The sequence below is a fragment of the Zeus faber genome (assembly GCF_960531495.2).
Source record: "Zeus faber genome assembly, chromosome: 8".
NCBI lineage: Eukaryota > Metazoa > Chordata > Actinopteri > Zeiformes > Zeidae > Zeus > Zeus faber.
The window spans coordinates 26,564,855-26,581,120 of record NC_137195.1 but is presented as its reverse complement, the minus strand read 5'-3'; positions in this window follow the sequence as shown (position 1 = coordinate 26,581,120).

The following is a 16,266-nucleotide window of genomic DNA, read 5'->3' as shown; positions in this document are numbered from 1 at the left end:
AGAAGCAGGAGGCGAATATAGACTTCTGCTTGTCGCTGTTGTTGTTGTTGTTGTTGTTGTTGTTGTTGTTGTTGTTGTTGTTGTTGCTGCTGTTGTTGTTGTTGTTGGTGACTTTAGCCTGATGATACGGCAAAGTCAATAATTTTGTCCTCTTTTGGTCTGGTAAACTGACCAAAATACAGCTAAAACCGCTTACCGCTAACTGCTTAAGATTGGGTGGACTATCTTAAGAATTACACTTTATTAAAGGTACTTTATGTCTTTTTTGCCGCTCGGGGTCTCTAAATGAAGCCAATAAAAAACAATGGAGTTTGATGACATTGTCAAGTAGCGTGGGATTGAGGGAGTATGTTGTCTCCAGCCATTTGTTTGCACTCTTACGGCGACAGAATGCTCAGCAAACAGCAATAAACAATAGTTAGTAGAGTAATGGTAGAGCAACACAAACTATTACGTTTCCACCGGACAGTACACTACAGTGGCTAGCTAACGTTAGCTACATGGTCAAGTCCCCTCATCTCTGTCTGACCTCTCATCCACTCTTCCCCGTGTTTCCTCTGAACTTATAGCAAGTAGAGGGGGAAGGGATATGACACCACTGACAGGCAACCTAATGAAACGGATCATTACCTATATTAAAATTACTAGTTATTAGTTAATTAATGATGGATTGCGGCACGTAAAGTGAGGGTAAAGTTCCCGGTTAAGTGAAAATGTACTCACAAGTTCGTCAGTTTACGATAGCTCAGGCTAAGCTACAAAACAATCTCTTCTATTAACGAGTATATATTGTTCACCACACATCTTGAAACAGAACAACCAATCAATAAATGGGAAATTACATCAGAATCAACAGAAGCCCGTTGTTGGTGCAATACGTCAGGCCGGATAATGAATCGCCCGCGCTACTTTGAGAACGTTTACTTTGGGGACCAGGCTCCGTGTCCATTATTGCATTTTCAATGACATCATTTTGCAGGGGCCGCTCATCGAATTCAATGGAATATCCAACCCAAATAACCTCCCATCTTTGCCTTTTTGCTCCCGTATTGTTGTTGTCGTTGTTGTCTTCGTCGGTGGGACCTCTCAAGGTCTGACAACAACCCCAACAACCCCCTCGAAAAAAGTTGTATACAATATGAACAAAAAAAAACAACCCACGGTTTCCTTGTTTTCCTCTGCCCCCCGTGCGGCCGTGGTAACGCCCGCACTGAGTTTTCGCGGCATTGCGTCTTGGGGGATTTTTCTTTTCCCTGTAAACGCGTTGACATCCCGAAAAACCGGCCGCGAAATGGTATGCCACCGCTCCCCAACATCGTCTTTAAAAATCTAAAAATGGACCGCTTCCCGGCCCCAAACAAACGGTGGCGAGCCAATGCCAAGAGCAAGCATATCATTATGTCGGGTTTAAGATTGGCATCCATCACGCCGCGGGATGCCAAGCACGATGGTGAGCGGGATCCTGGGATCGCAAAATGAATTTTTGGGGGAATTAAAGCTACGATATGTATTCTTCCCCTTTTTCTTCTCTATTATCATTACTTCGGAACCAGCAGCCTTTGTCCTCCAGTCATTGTCCTTAAACAAAGAGCCGAGACAGTGACACTGAGCGTTATTTATGGCGGCCTTTAAATTGACTCCTCAGTGCGAGCGACTGCAGTTAGCTAGTTAGCTAGCAGCGTTCTGTTTGTGTCAACACGCGCCCTTTGTGTGTCTGCCGTGATTTATTATGTAAAAGAGGAGCGGCCGGGGGAGCCGCGAGGGTGACACTGACCTTCCTTTAATTAACACTGATGGAGACCAAGGTGAGAGGCGAGATGATGAAGATGGATCTTCCCACATAAATCATACTTCCTTTGGGCTGGTGTCTGCCTGTGTGTGTGTGTGTGTGTGTGTGTGTGTGTGTGTGTGTGTGTGTGTGTGTGTGTGTGTGTGTGTGCCTGTGCTAGCGTGATTCCTAACAGAAATAACCTTGTGGTTCACAGGTTAAATGAATGTTAGCGTCGGTGCAGAACCTCCATTACTTAGCCCCGCCAGGTTGCCCCCCTTTCCCCCCCCCATGCAGTTATTTACCAAAACATTTAATTGATTAATTGCCCTGCGTTTTTCCAATTTATTTCCCTGTACATAATTACTATTACTATGTTATACATACAGTATACATTCATATATGTCTATATCTATATCTATATATACATATATATAGATATATATATATATATAAAGTATAATCTTTTCTGTATTGATCGTCTCATTGCTCTAAGCTGTATGGTTTCATAGAGATTCTTATGTTTGATGCGGCCTCAATAACTTTCTGCATTAAAAATCTTCTGCATGTAAATTAATGACACCTATTGTCCCACAAAAGAGCACGATATTTTATTTACACACACACACACACACACACACACACTCGCACGCACGCACACACACACACACACACACACACACACACACACACACACACACACACACACACACACACACACACACACACAAATAATACAATACAAATTATTATAATAAAAAATATATAATAATAATAATAATAATAAAAAAAATATATATAATAATAATAATTATTATTATTATTATTATATTTGCAAGGTTAATTAAGCCCTCCCACTCGAATATCCATAGAAACCATTAGAGGCCAATCAGCACAGTCCTAAGTTGCTATTTGCCACCAAAAAAAAGAAAGGAAATGAAGTCCAAATATTCCCCCCTTACCTTTGTGCAGAGGAGCCCGCTGACAGTGATTTGAACAGTGTGGGTGTGTAATTATTCAAAGATGTAGTGCCTTTTCTGCTGCTTTGAAACCGGGCGAGGCGGGGACTTCAAAGGTAAAATGTGAGCCTTGTACGGCAGCGCTATCTGTGTTCACTGCGTTTTGCACTCCTCAGCCAGGAAAGCCCCCCCGTCCCCCCCCCTCAAAAAAAAAGAGATGATTGGATCCCAAGTCCCATCTCCACCTTCCATCTCTTTCCAATTACGCCAAAAAGATCTTCGTCTGGTTTGGAAAGGACGACCAAATATCCGCCGTCGTTATTCACCCACACAAACTCAGACGACGCACTTTTTCTGGAAGAAGCACGAGTTTCAAGAATTTATTTATTTTTTCTCGCCGCCGCCACCGCCGCCGCCGCCGCCGCCTGGCTCCCGCACGGCCCCGGTTTAATTGTCAGGAATGAAATAAAGTGAAACGTTTCCGTCTTCATCGTCCCCAATCAACGCGCTTCCTCGACTCGCGCTTCTTCTTCTTTTTTTTTTTGTATCACTGTATTCTGATTGAGACTTTGTGTAAAGCAAACGAGCGCAACATATGCTCCGACGTGGATATGCTAATGAGTGTGTTTATCCGTCAGCCACCAGTCGGTCGGCGGTGTCATCCCGCGTCTCTTGACATTTCCACGGCTCAAAATGTTTCATGCATTTTTAGCGTTGTTTTCATTTTTTCCATTTCTTTTTCCGTTCCCCTCCCGCTCCTTCTTCTCCGACCCGCAATTCATAAATAATGTATTTATTTATCGCGAAAATCTGTTTTCAGAATTAGACACCAACACCCCCCCCCCCTGCCCCACTTCAAAGACGGGAAACCTTTGATATGTTTGATTTGCGGCTGAGTATCCGCTGGATTTATTCAATTTATGCAAAGCACCTTGGGGGTAATAAAGGTGGCATTTGAATACATTTGACTGGACTAAAATCACATAATGAGGACAGTTTCTTGCCCCGCGTCGTCGCCAAGCCGGGGAACGTGAATCCACCCGCCCCTCCCTGATATTAATGGCTCATTTGGGCCGAAGGAAAATGTTTTTCCGGCTGAAGTGACAACACAGGACAGTAGCGATTAGCTCCTGTCTACATGGGTAATGACTCCTGGCTGAAATTGACTCGGAAAGCAAAAGGAAAGGAGTACTGTCCCCCCCGACTCCTTTGTTCTCCTAGCTAAGCTTCATGCCTTTGGGGGGGGGGGCGGGGTCTTTCAACTTCATACTTCTTAAAAGAGCCAGTAATAAATTTGATTATGACCCCCGAAAACCCCCCGGGAGGAGGTGGTGTCATGGTGTGTTTATGTCTATGTCTATGTGTGTGTGTGTGAATGAATTGGATGTGGAAGCGTCAGATAACCCTTTACCTTTACCTTTTATTTAGTTGATTAGCGACTTATCACGGGGGTAGTTGGACAAACGCCTCCCCCATCAGTACAGTGTTTGCTAGCTCTTCAAAACTGGCTCGTGGATCAGTCGATTTGGCACGGGTGCTGTCCTCAGACGACGTCAGGTGTCGCCCGGCTCGACTCCTTCTTGACCTTCTCTTTCAATTAGTCCCCAAACCCTCCTCTTACCTCCAAAAGGTACGTTGAGAAAATATCTATGTCTATAAATATCCTTTCTTCTGCCGTTGTGTGTTTACACGTCAACACGTTGTAGGGTGGTACATACCAGTACGCTGTACCTTTGGAACAGCTATAGCCTTTGCAATAATTTGCTATTACCGGCAACTCCTCTTTGCGGGACAAAGGGGGACCTATCTTGAGGAGAAACTTTTGGGACGTAGGATATTTGAACACCGGCATCGGTGAATAATTGTGACTTCTCTCCTTCCTTCACAGGGATGCCCTGTCCACCTTCTCCCCGGCCCTGGGTAGTGACGTTTCCACCGGACAGCTTGTTATATGGTCAGCCCAACTCTCACCCCTCAGCCTGGTTTGTGTGAAAACAATCCATAACACAGTCACCCCTGTCAGCCCTCCGTAATTAGGTGGTGTGAGGTCTATGGGCGGGCCGCAGAAGGTGTTTCCATTGAAATCTGATGTTTATTCCCATTTTTCGCATTGTGGACCTCATTGGGACGTGGCGCTTACAAGGCCACCTGACACCCCACCCCACCCCCCACCCGCCACCACCCGGTTGTCCGGTTCCCCTAGAAGAGTGATGCTTCCTCCGCGGACAACTAATTATCCTCCGGGTCTGACCCTCAGCTGTCTTCCATGCAGGATCCTATTAGGCGAGCCGGCGGGGTTGAAATCAGGTTGAAATCACTACCGACCACCCCCACCCCCACCACCCATCTCCCCCTTCTTGCCGTATATATTTATTTCCTTCCTCCCCCCTTTTCTTAGCACTTCTGAATATTAAGAATAGATTTTTACATGTATATGTGTGCAGAGGAGATGGGGTTGATGCTTGGTGGTGGCTGGCTGGGGGTATCCGCTGATGGGTGAATGGCGGGTCCCGGAGATGACGAGCGTGGGGATGGAGGGGAGGGGGGGGGGGTGACTGAATGCTTGTCCATCACTTCCCATTCAGTCGGTTACAGGTGGTCTCTCATTTTCCCTCCCGAACCGCGCGGCATATCTGCCTGCCTTCATATGACAGCCCGGGCTCGCCAATTTGCATGTTCGACAGACAACAAACGGGCCCGTGCATGTCAAAATAGGTGGCGGTGCGTGACAGTTTCTACACAATGCTGTCTCCTTTTGGCTTGACCCTCGACCCCCCGCGCCACGTCTCCTTTCATAATCAAGCGGGGGAGAAGGGGGGGGGGAGAAGGGGGGGAAGACGGCGCGAAGAAATCATCCCCGGGCCCTGCCTCTTCTTCTGCCTCCTTCCACCTCTTTGGGAATAAATCTGATTCCGATGCGCCATTATCTATGCCTTTCCTCATCTCTCTCTCTCTCTCTCTCTCTCTGTCTCATTCTGTTTTGTTCATCCCTGCCCGTTTCGCTGTCTTTCCGTCTCTTGATCCGGCTCTGTGTTTTTCCCGCCGCCATCTCTGTTTAGAACATAACAACGCTCCATTTTCTGGAGAGCGGCTCATCCCCGTTCCTCCGTCAGGATGACATTTCAGGTTGGGTTTCAGAGAAAGATAATGAGATCAGCCCCCCTCCCACCCCCGCCCCCAATGTCAACGTAGGGGCTTCTTATTTTCAAGACCCACTGATTGTGCTTCCTGACTCAAACAGGCAGATTTATGCTCTTTACGCTCCATTTTGGCCAATGCTGATTTCAAGGACAGTCTATGGAATAGACACAGTACGGCTCCATCCCATCCCTCCCATCCCCCGATCCAAGGGGGTATCATTTTACCATATGTATCTGGGTGTCATCTTTCATTAAACTGATATCTACTTTTGAGTACGTGTTTCAAGTCCCATACTATTATTTCAAATCGCTTAGATTAACAGCGTGATACTACGACAGAGTGAGAAAACTAATTGCCTTTTAACACCTGTGACATTTCTCTGATTCGCTCAATCACTCTTAACAAGGGGTTTGGTATGCTATCTTAATATTATACTGAGAAACTGCAAGCGAGGGTACTTTAGTATTACACACACACGCACGCACCACAACCGCCAAATTGACTTCCTGTGATTTATCCGTGAACTTTGTTCCTCTTGTTCCTTCGGATAAGGGACCGCTTTAAAATGGATCATTTGGTGAACTGCATATCCAGGAGTAGGGTTTTAGACTAAATCCATAATCACAGTACCGGGTTTTATTAGGTCTTAAAATTTACATATTTAAGCAGATTGTTACATCATGAGCCTGTGTCAAACGGGCCGGTGTTAAAAGTCAATGCTGCATCAGATGGAGGTAGCGAGAGAAGGGGCAAGGACTACGGGAAGGAGTGTTCAGTCATCAGCATGCGGTGAAATAAGCCTGAATTCTGCGGTAGACAGCAGAAGAAGAGTGCCGTATCTGAGTCCAGGAACTTGTCTCAAAGTACTTCCTATGATCAGCGCATGGAGGTACTTGGTGTTGGCTTTTGTTAACTTACTTATGGTTCATTTCTTGGCTGTCCCACATGGCTGGAACATTTGTAATATAGTACAATCTGCCATGATTATCCCTCTCCCTGCGCTTCACAAGAGAAGCCATACAAGTCTGAGGAGTCGGAGGAATAATTAAAAAGGCTTTCTAGTATGGAAATGGGTTAGTGTTCTGTGCAGAACACCTAATCCAGGTGGAGGGATTCATTCACTTTTGCTTGCATGTGGAAAACCAGGCGTGCTCAGTTTGGATTTGTTTCTGAACATGCAAATATCCCATTGGCACCTCGAAGGGACGATGGGAAAACTAAAGGCAGTTTTCTTGATGAGATCAATATATACTTTTAAAAAGTTCGGTTTAACTACAGGCCTCTAAGGGCTCGTAGGCAAACTGACCTCCAGCGATCAAAGCCGAGCCTGGAAATAGCTAAATATCTGTTTTCTTTCCTTTTTTTTTTTTTTTTTTTAATAAGCGCAGTATCTGCAAGGGCACGCAACCATGAAACAGACAGTAATCTCTGGCTAATCTCTTGTTCGTCTTTGAGGCGGCTGGCAGTCAGGCATGTAATCATAATTATTTCTCTTGTCATCACCGGTGTCAACCTATTAAATATTAGCAATGAAAACATCTCATTCAGGTGAACATCCCCGGCTCCTGACGCGCATGGGAACCTTTTTAAAACCCCTCCGACGGGGGCGCACAGCTCCCCCCCTCCTCTGCTTCTTCCTCGGGGGTTGAGGAACAGCGTCAGACTCCGGGGATTACTTTTAATGTCACCTTAATCCATCTGATGGAGTGCTGCGTGTTCTGCCGCCACAAAGATTATTCTTTGATATCAAACGGAGGGAAAGAGATACCTTAAAACCACTTAAGATCCCTCTTGTGAAATATGTTGTCAAAACACCAGTGGAATGCGCATGTCGAAACCGCCGCGGTTTGCACCGATCCCCCCCGCTCCCCAGTCCCCGTCCCCGTCTCTGCGGCTCACAAAGCGAATGCACAGGTAGACATCTGAAAATAAGGATCCAGATTTCGTGAAGCTATTTCGTCAGGCCCCCCCGGTAGGAAAAGGTTTTGCTTTTTGAAAAGTGGAACGGAAGCGGAGACAAAAAGGGGAAAAAAAAAACAAAAAAAACATGACGCAAGTGCCATGTGATTGAGATCGTCAGGGAAAGTTGAATAGATGCTTCGGGCACTTTGAAAAGAAATTCCTGATTTTTATTTTTTTTTTAAGCGATGGAAAGTCGTTCTTGCGTCCAGGTCTGTTCATCTCGACCCGATAAAGCGAGGGTGAAATAACCAATGAAGACAGCAAAACATCTCACGGAGCACAGGGTGTCCCGTTCTATCCCGTTCGCTCCCACGTCCTTAAGGGACAGGTTGTAAAGTACATTACAATTAGACATTTGCTGGCATATTCATTAAAAGAATAGAGGAATACATTTGCTTTGAGCTAAAACAGAGATAGGGGGTTGTTTGCCATGAATCAATACTTGTGCCAAAACAAAGACACAAACAAAGAAACTAGGAAATAGCGGGAAACAAACAATGGCGGGGATAATTTTATTCAACTGTCGGTCTGAATATCCATCAGCGAGCACCTGTCCTTACATCATAGACACCGGCTCTCATTAGCAATGACAGCTAAACATCTTGGGGAGTGTGTTTGCATATATTTGTGTGCGTGCGTGCGTGCGTGTGTGTGTGTGTGTGCATGTGTGTGTGTGTGTGTGTGTGTGTGTGGGTGTGTGTGTGTGATTCCACGGCTCATTCACGTGGCCATTAAACAACTTCAACTGTAGGCCTACACTCCCCCCACGTCTCTCTCTCTCTCTCTCTCTCTCTCTACTACGTCCTTCTCTCTCCTTGCTTTATGAGCTCATTATCTATGATCTATCTATTTTTTTATTTATTTATTTATTTTTACGTATTAGCTCTCGTTTCTTTAGATTTCCACTCGAGAGAGACTTCAATGGAGAGATCTCCACTCTATGGATTTTGTATATGCATTTGGAGTCATAAAATCAGGGGTGTACATATACATTATATTCCGCAGCGTTGCGGTTCCTTCTCATTAGGTGTCGGTTTTCAACCTAACCCTCCTGGACGGATGGATTAAAATGAGAGGACGGCGTGCAGACAAGGGCCGGGCTTTGACTGCCGCCGTGGCACGTGCCGGTGACGATGCGTCACTTATTGGCTGCATTTCCCAAAACCTAGGGGTCGAGGTTGTTTGGGGAGTGGGGACTGGTGGGGGAAGTTGAGGTCCCTCACCTCGTGGGACATGACGGCTGTTCAGCCCCAGTGATGAAAGGGTTCTAAGCCATTCTCTTGAAATCTCAACCAGCACAAAGCCAGTTTAATGGTGGTCACATGTTGGGGAAAAAGATGGGCTGGGCTATTAATGCCAGAATTTGGATGCGTGCTTCGCGCGTGTTTCAAATGACAAAGTTTAAACTGAGAAAAATGTCATTATGTGTTTCCTCTGTGTTCCGAGGTGATTTTGAGCTGCCTCTCTTTTTCCCTTCTTAACCTCACTCCGATAGATAGCGCCAGACACACACACACACACACACACACACACACACACACACACACACACACACACACACACACACAAACACACATACACACACAGGGATTTCACCCGAAGACAACATGCTATGGTCCTCCGACATATTTGCCATTATCTTCTTATTAACTCTCCACCTTTGAACAGGGGGAACATCAAAAGTAAGCAAAACACATAATTACCAGAATTAATATAATGAGTTCTTGGAGATAAGCCACTCTGCTAAGCCGCTCCGAGGCACACGGAGGAGGCAGGGGAGCGGTGGAGAAGAGAGAGGAGGAGAAAAATTGCAGCGCACCCCCTTCAATTAAGTGAGCCGCTCAACCAACATGAACAAACATATTAGCAGATAATTAGCTGATAATTTCACAGGTATGTCTGGCACAGGGCTCGAGCGGAGGCAGAGAGAGGACAGTGTGTGTGTGTGTGTGTGTGTGTGTGTGTGTGTGTGTGTGTGTGTGTGTGTGTGTGTGTGTGTGTGTGCGTGTGTGTGTGCGCGTGCGCGTGTGTGTGTAATGTCTTTTTCTTATTTGTTATTGGACGATTTGGAGAAACTAGGGTTACGTTCCTGTACAGGTGAGGAGCTATTTATTCATCGTTTTATTTCTGAAGCTACTTTCTGACAAATCCTATACATCCATATCCGTTCAAACACACACACACACACGCACGCACGCACGCATGCATGCATGGACACACGCACATGCACACACACCACACACACACACACACACACACACACACACACACACACACACACACACACACACACATAAACCCTTCCTCCATTACTCTTTGCACCAGCCCCCATCTTCTACCTCTCCCCCCTTCCACCCCTCCACCCATCCACACACAACTAATGTGTTCTCCTTCTTCTTGCTCTCCCGAGGAGCTCCGGTTTTCTGTATGATGAGCTCCTGGGGGGCTCGGCCGGTTGGCAGGCAGGCTTTGTCTCTCAGAAAAGAAAAATACTGAGAAGGAGAAGAGAAAGACGGCGAGAAAGGAGAAGTCAAAGGAGGATAGAGAGAGAGAGCGCGAGAGTGAGAGAGAGAGAGAGAGACCCCCGAGGGCACTTCTCCCGGCGTTGGTGAGGATTTGCCTAACAGCTCGGCGAGAGGGTTAACATCCTCCTTGGAACACAAGGGGGTATAATCACAGATCAAAACAAATTACCTATCTGTAGTCAGCAGAGGTGTCTGGCTGTCAGAGAGCCCGGAGTTACATAAGACTAAAGTCGGCGCTAACTGAGCCTCTGATTCGGGTGGCGGGGTGAATTTCTTACTTTGAAATGTTAGTGCTACGGGAGCCCGGCGGCGAGACGCCAGCGGTGCGTACCACACAAACCGGGCGAGGGGGGTGGGGGGCGAAGAGTCGCGCTTTGATAATTACCGGCACCTCTCCAAAGTGACATTGTCATGACTTTTGATTAACTTGGAACCATCGGAGCGGTGGTGTCGGTGCCACGGTCGGCGGGGGATCTTTATTTAGTCTCCGATGCGGTAACACATCGGATCGAATACCGACGGGACAGCTGGAGACCCGACTGGCCAATATCACTAAATTGCCCAATCGAAGGTATTCATGCCGACGGGCGAAAACTCGAAAAAGGTGCGATGTTTACCGGGAATTCCATCGCGAGAGTCAACAATCTCTTGACCCGAGCGAAGGCCAAGCCCAGTGTTTCGTATTGTTACGGCCGACTGAAAGTGAACGCTGCACGACTCACGACAATTTGTTCTCGGCAAACAACTGGGAAGGGGAGCGAGGGAGTGGATCTTCAATCCACAAACCCGAAAATCGTTACCGTAGCTCTCGCTCATCGTTTAGGAAGCCTTCTCTCGCATTAAACCGACTGAATCGAAGGGACGATGGGGTCGTCACAATCCAACGGCTCTTCTCACAGAGCGACGCGTCAAGAACCGAATCCCAAGAAATGAGTGGAACCTTTCATCACCACGAATAGTGCTCACTCTGAACCAAACCTGTGCTGCTGAGCACAGAGCTGCTGGAACTGGTGAATTAGATGAATCGGAACCAGCCCTGCAATTTTGATCTTGCAACACAAACGCTCCGTTATTATATTATATATTTTGTATTTTTTCCATTATTATTTTGTTTTGTTTGTATTATTTGGGTGTTTGAACAACACTGGGTGAGCAGGTCTCCTCTGCACTTCATGAAAAGTTTGAACGCCAGCAAACAACGGTAGTCTTTGTTTTTCAAGAGATGGATATTGTTGTTTTTTTTATGGACGGCCTGTTGCTGAGCGCACTTTTACTTTGTCCATTTTTAGGTCATAAAACAGTAAAAAAAATGGTCTCACGTGTTGTTGTAATAACTTTAAAAATAATTTGTGGAGAGGTCAACTACTACTACGACGCCCGCTGCTTTTCCCACTTCTTTAACCACTTATTGAGCAATTTATTTTTTTAAACCTGTGTTGGGTGCTATATTTTCTGGGTGTATCTATCCCATCTAAGCCCCGGTCACTGCTGGGAAGTGGCTGCACAATCTGTTATTTGTGTTTAGCTGTGACCCTGTGGCCAAGAGGTCTGACTCCCTGTCCAAACAAGTTATTAGGCCTCTGGAAAGCGACGAAGTATAGGGACAAAAAAAACACATCGATCCTCTAAATAGTGTCTTCAGTGGTTCTTTTTGGCCCAGTGTTTTTATGGCCCAAACTTTCACTCTTATTTATTGCACCTTGACACTCTTTCTTTTGTTGCCCACTGTGTCTTTTTTTTGGGGGGGGGGGGTGTGGGCAGGCTTATATCATGATGTCACCGCACCATTTAGTTGGCCACTGTAATTGCACAGTTTGCAATGTATATGACGGAAACGATTATGTTGTTATATAGTGTTATGGGATTAATATCAAGATTCAAGATTCAAGAGGTTTATTTGTCACATACGTATACATACTTTCATACATATAGGCAGTGAAATGTCTTTACAACGCACCCGGAGATGATGCACAATAGTTACTACACCGAACATAATAGCTAACCTAATTCCTACCTAGCAACTAACTGAAACCAACTGATTACATAAACGTAACGCAGCTAGTGAATAGAATAATATAAATAAAATAAAATAAAAATGAAATAATACTCAACAAGATAATACAAAGTGGAAAATACATATGGGCAATTAAATCGATTTTATCCTGCAGAACTGTGTTTTTATCCCTACTAATATAATAATGTGTAGTATGAATAATGCTTGAATAATGAATAATTATGAATGTTGAATTATGTCCATTCTGCCTATAAACAGCACTAATTCAACCCAACAGTAAGTCTTATTTGCTTTGTCAGAGTCTGTTTTTTTCAGCAAGCTTTGGTCACAGTTAATTGGTTGCAAACTACCTTCCGTCTCCCCTGCGCTGTGTCTCTCTGAGGGCTGCCATGGCATTATGCTAAGTGCAGGGTTGCCAGGTCATGCTTACAGTCAATTTCCAGACCCCAAGAATGCTCAAACCCCACTGAGAGCAAACGTAGCGCAATTTGACTAGAAAACCCCCGATCTGGCAACCGGGCTTGTGTGAGAGAAATAAGGAATGGCATTGAATGGAACCATTTTATTAAATATGCATTAAATATTCAATATTTTTCACATTGACTTTTGTTTTAAAGGTCTTGCATTACAGTGAAAATGACTGGGTGAGACCATGTTCTCCCAAGTACATATGGATATGTTTCCATATGTACTTAGGGGAACAATGGAAATAATTTGGTTTTTGCCACAATAAACTAGTTTAAATACTGGTTTATACACTGGTTAAATGTTTAGAGTTAGTTCAGATACAATGAGGATTTGTCCCATGGGAATCCATATAATCCGCCAAATTCTTTTCTTGAAACCACTTGAGGTGGAGGGGATAATTTTTGAATCCGAGGTTGCTGATGTTTTTCATGATTTCCATCCATATGGACAGGGCCCGTTCTTCCCTTCCTTGGCGGCCGAGCATGCCACTAACAGCCATTGAATGGCTTTTTCTCATAAAGGGCCAGCAAAATAAAGCATCTCACGTGGGATTTTCTTGCCCACACAAAATAATCTTATGGATTTCCACTTTAACTCTGAGATTGGGGGAGTTTTTATTTTGTCATGGCTGTGGAATTCTTGTGGAGCGGCTCTGCCGCTGACCTGATGTTCCTCACCCAGGTGAACAAGTAGGGACGAGGCTGCAGCGTCAATAACTCTTGAGTGATGTGTGGGTGGAATGCTGCTGACAAACACCTTAAGTCAGCCCCAGGCGGTTCTGTGGAAGGAGAGGTGAGGTTTCCGACTCCAAAACGTCTGTGTAAACAAGGCCTCTGTCGGCTTATTATGAGGGGATTTGCACCTGGCCTTTGATCCTGGGGCATTCGCCTATTCAGCGGCGCCGTTAAGCAGCGTGGTTATTATAAAGGACAAAAAAAACAAAAAAAAAAAAACTAGGTGTGTCCTGGGGATCTCTGTCAAACAGCCAAACATCTGATTATAACACCATTAGAACGTAATTAGCGACTAGTGAGTCATTAATGAGATCGACACCCCCTGTTTGGGAACAGAACAGTGGCTGTTCCCATGTGTGTGATTGACTGAGTTCAACTCCGCAATTGTCCTCTTAAAGTCATGGAGGATTCCTGGAAAACATATATCTTTTGCAGAATTTAATATAGGGTTGAAAAAGCTCAGTCGCGGAATACAACGAGTGTTATTGTCAAAAATTCTGATGACATTTTTAGAGAGCGATTATCATTTCTGTCATAATAAGAACATCTATTCAAAGCTGGACCAATTGTATGTTATTTTGTTGTTGTTTAAACATTTGGAAATTATTTAAAAGATAATGAATCTGTGTGAAACCCAGTAGATAGATAGATAGATAGATAGATAGATAGATAGATAGATAGATAGATAGATAGATAGATAGATAGATAGATAGATAGATAGATAGATAGATAGATCGATAGATAGATAGATCGATAGATCGATAAACAATAATAATACATCTAACAACAATAAACCAGAAAATCAACAACAAAAAAATCCACAATCAACAAAAAAAAATTGGAAATGTACAATAAACCAACCACAGGGCCGGAACCCTATTGTTTTTGCTCAGATTTCATTATTTTTAATCTCTTTGGCCTTTTTCTGGCTAAAAGTGTCTGGAACACAGCAACCGCTGTACGTATAGACATGGAGGTCTCATTAGAACCGGGACGTTTTACAGACGTCTTGTTGTTTGAGTTTGAGGAACATTGATGTACATTTGGAGCAGAAATTAGTGAAAAGCTGTTGTGATTTCACCAGAAGTAGAAGAACGTTTACGCGTTTTGTTTACTTTGAGGAGCGCTTTGTGACATCATCTTCCAAAATTAAATAAGTCCAAGCTTTGTCTCTCGGAACGCATTCACAACCAGCCACTTGCGCATTGTGGACTGCATAGGGTTTGCTCCATGTAGACTGACAACTTGAGCCGATGCTGCGTTTATAGGAAACTATGAAAACTATAACTGCTGCTGCATTTTTCAAAACCCCGAAAACTATTATCAGTCACAGAAGGCCTTTTCGCACCACAGGAAGTTCTGAGAACCTTTGGAGGAAGTGACCCTTTCTTTTGTGTCTGCACTCCGTGATCCAGGAACTCCCATAATTGTTCAACTCCACGGTGACCTCGCAGTGGACATGGCGGACGTGGAGCGATCCTCGATCAAGACAGGTTTTCCTTAGTGCGATCCGACCAAGTCTCATCCCCAGTCAGTAAAAGGAGTGGACAGAAAACCCACCCTTGGAGGTTAGTCACTCTCACAATCTCAGAAAACCTTGAAGAAAGTTATGAAACAACGAGTGAAAAAAATGAATGCAGCGTTCAATGTAAACTCAGAAAATTGTAACTCGTGCTGCGTTTCACAGAACCCAGGAAACTGTAAAATATACCTCACCAGGAAACTGTAATATGTACCTCACACGACTGGAATAACTGGAATTGACTGGAATTGCTACCTGCAACTAAAATATTTATTATTATTATTATTATTATTATTATTATTATTATTATTATTATTATTATTATTATTGTTATATAAGAACATCACTTACTTTCCAAAACCCCCGGTAACAAATGTTGAAGAAAACCAGGTCAGGGTGGCTATCGTTCAGGTTTTGGAAATCTAAGCCCCTTTTGGCTTAGCAGATCGTAGTGTCTGAGGAGATGTAGTGAAAACACTGTGTCCGTCTGGCTGTCTGACAGGGTTATTGTTTTAAAATAGACCTCATTAGGTTTTTGTAGTCTTTATCTTTTGAGGGCTGGAGGGTCGGCATGGGTTTCTGCAGTCAAAACAGAAAACAAGAGCCCGGCATGATCGGAATCGCTCCGGCTGGGACATCGCTTTGAAATCGATCCGTCAGGTGGATTAGGAACGCTTCTTCTTCTTTTACACAAAACAAAACCTCTGCAGAAGTAAGTAAGAGGAGATGGATGAGCCTGTGTGTGAGAGAAGGAGACCAATGAAGGGGCCGTGATCTCAAAATATCTTCTCCTATAGTATCTACTGTTTACAGCCTGTGGTATCCATAGAGATGATATTAAGAATCCCTATAACAGGGGTTTTGGCCTTTTTTTTTCGTGACCATTTTTGAAGTCCCTTAAATTCTTGAGAACACTGCTAATGGGAAATATGTTCCCATTATTATTATTATTATTATTATTATTATTATTATTATTATGATGATGATGATGATGATGATGATGATGATGATGACGATGATGATGATTATTATTATTGTTATTATTGTTATTATTATTAATAGTAATAATAATAACGCCTGTTGTTATTGTTATTAATAATAATAATAATAATAATTAATTAATTATTATTATCGTTATTATTATTATCGTTATTATAATTATTATTATTATCA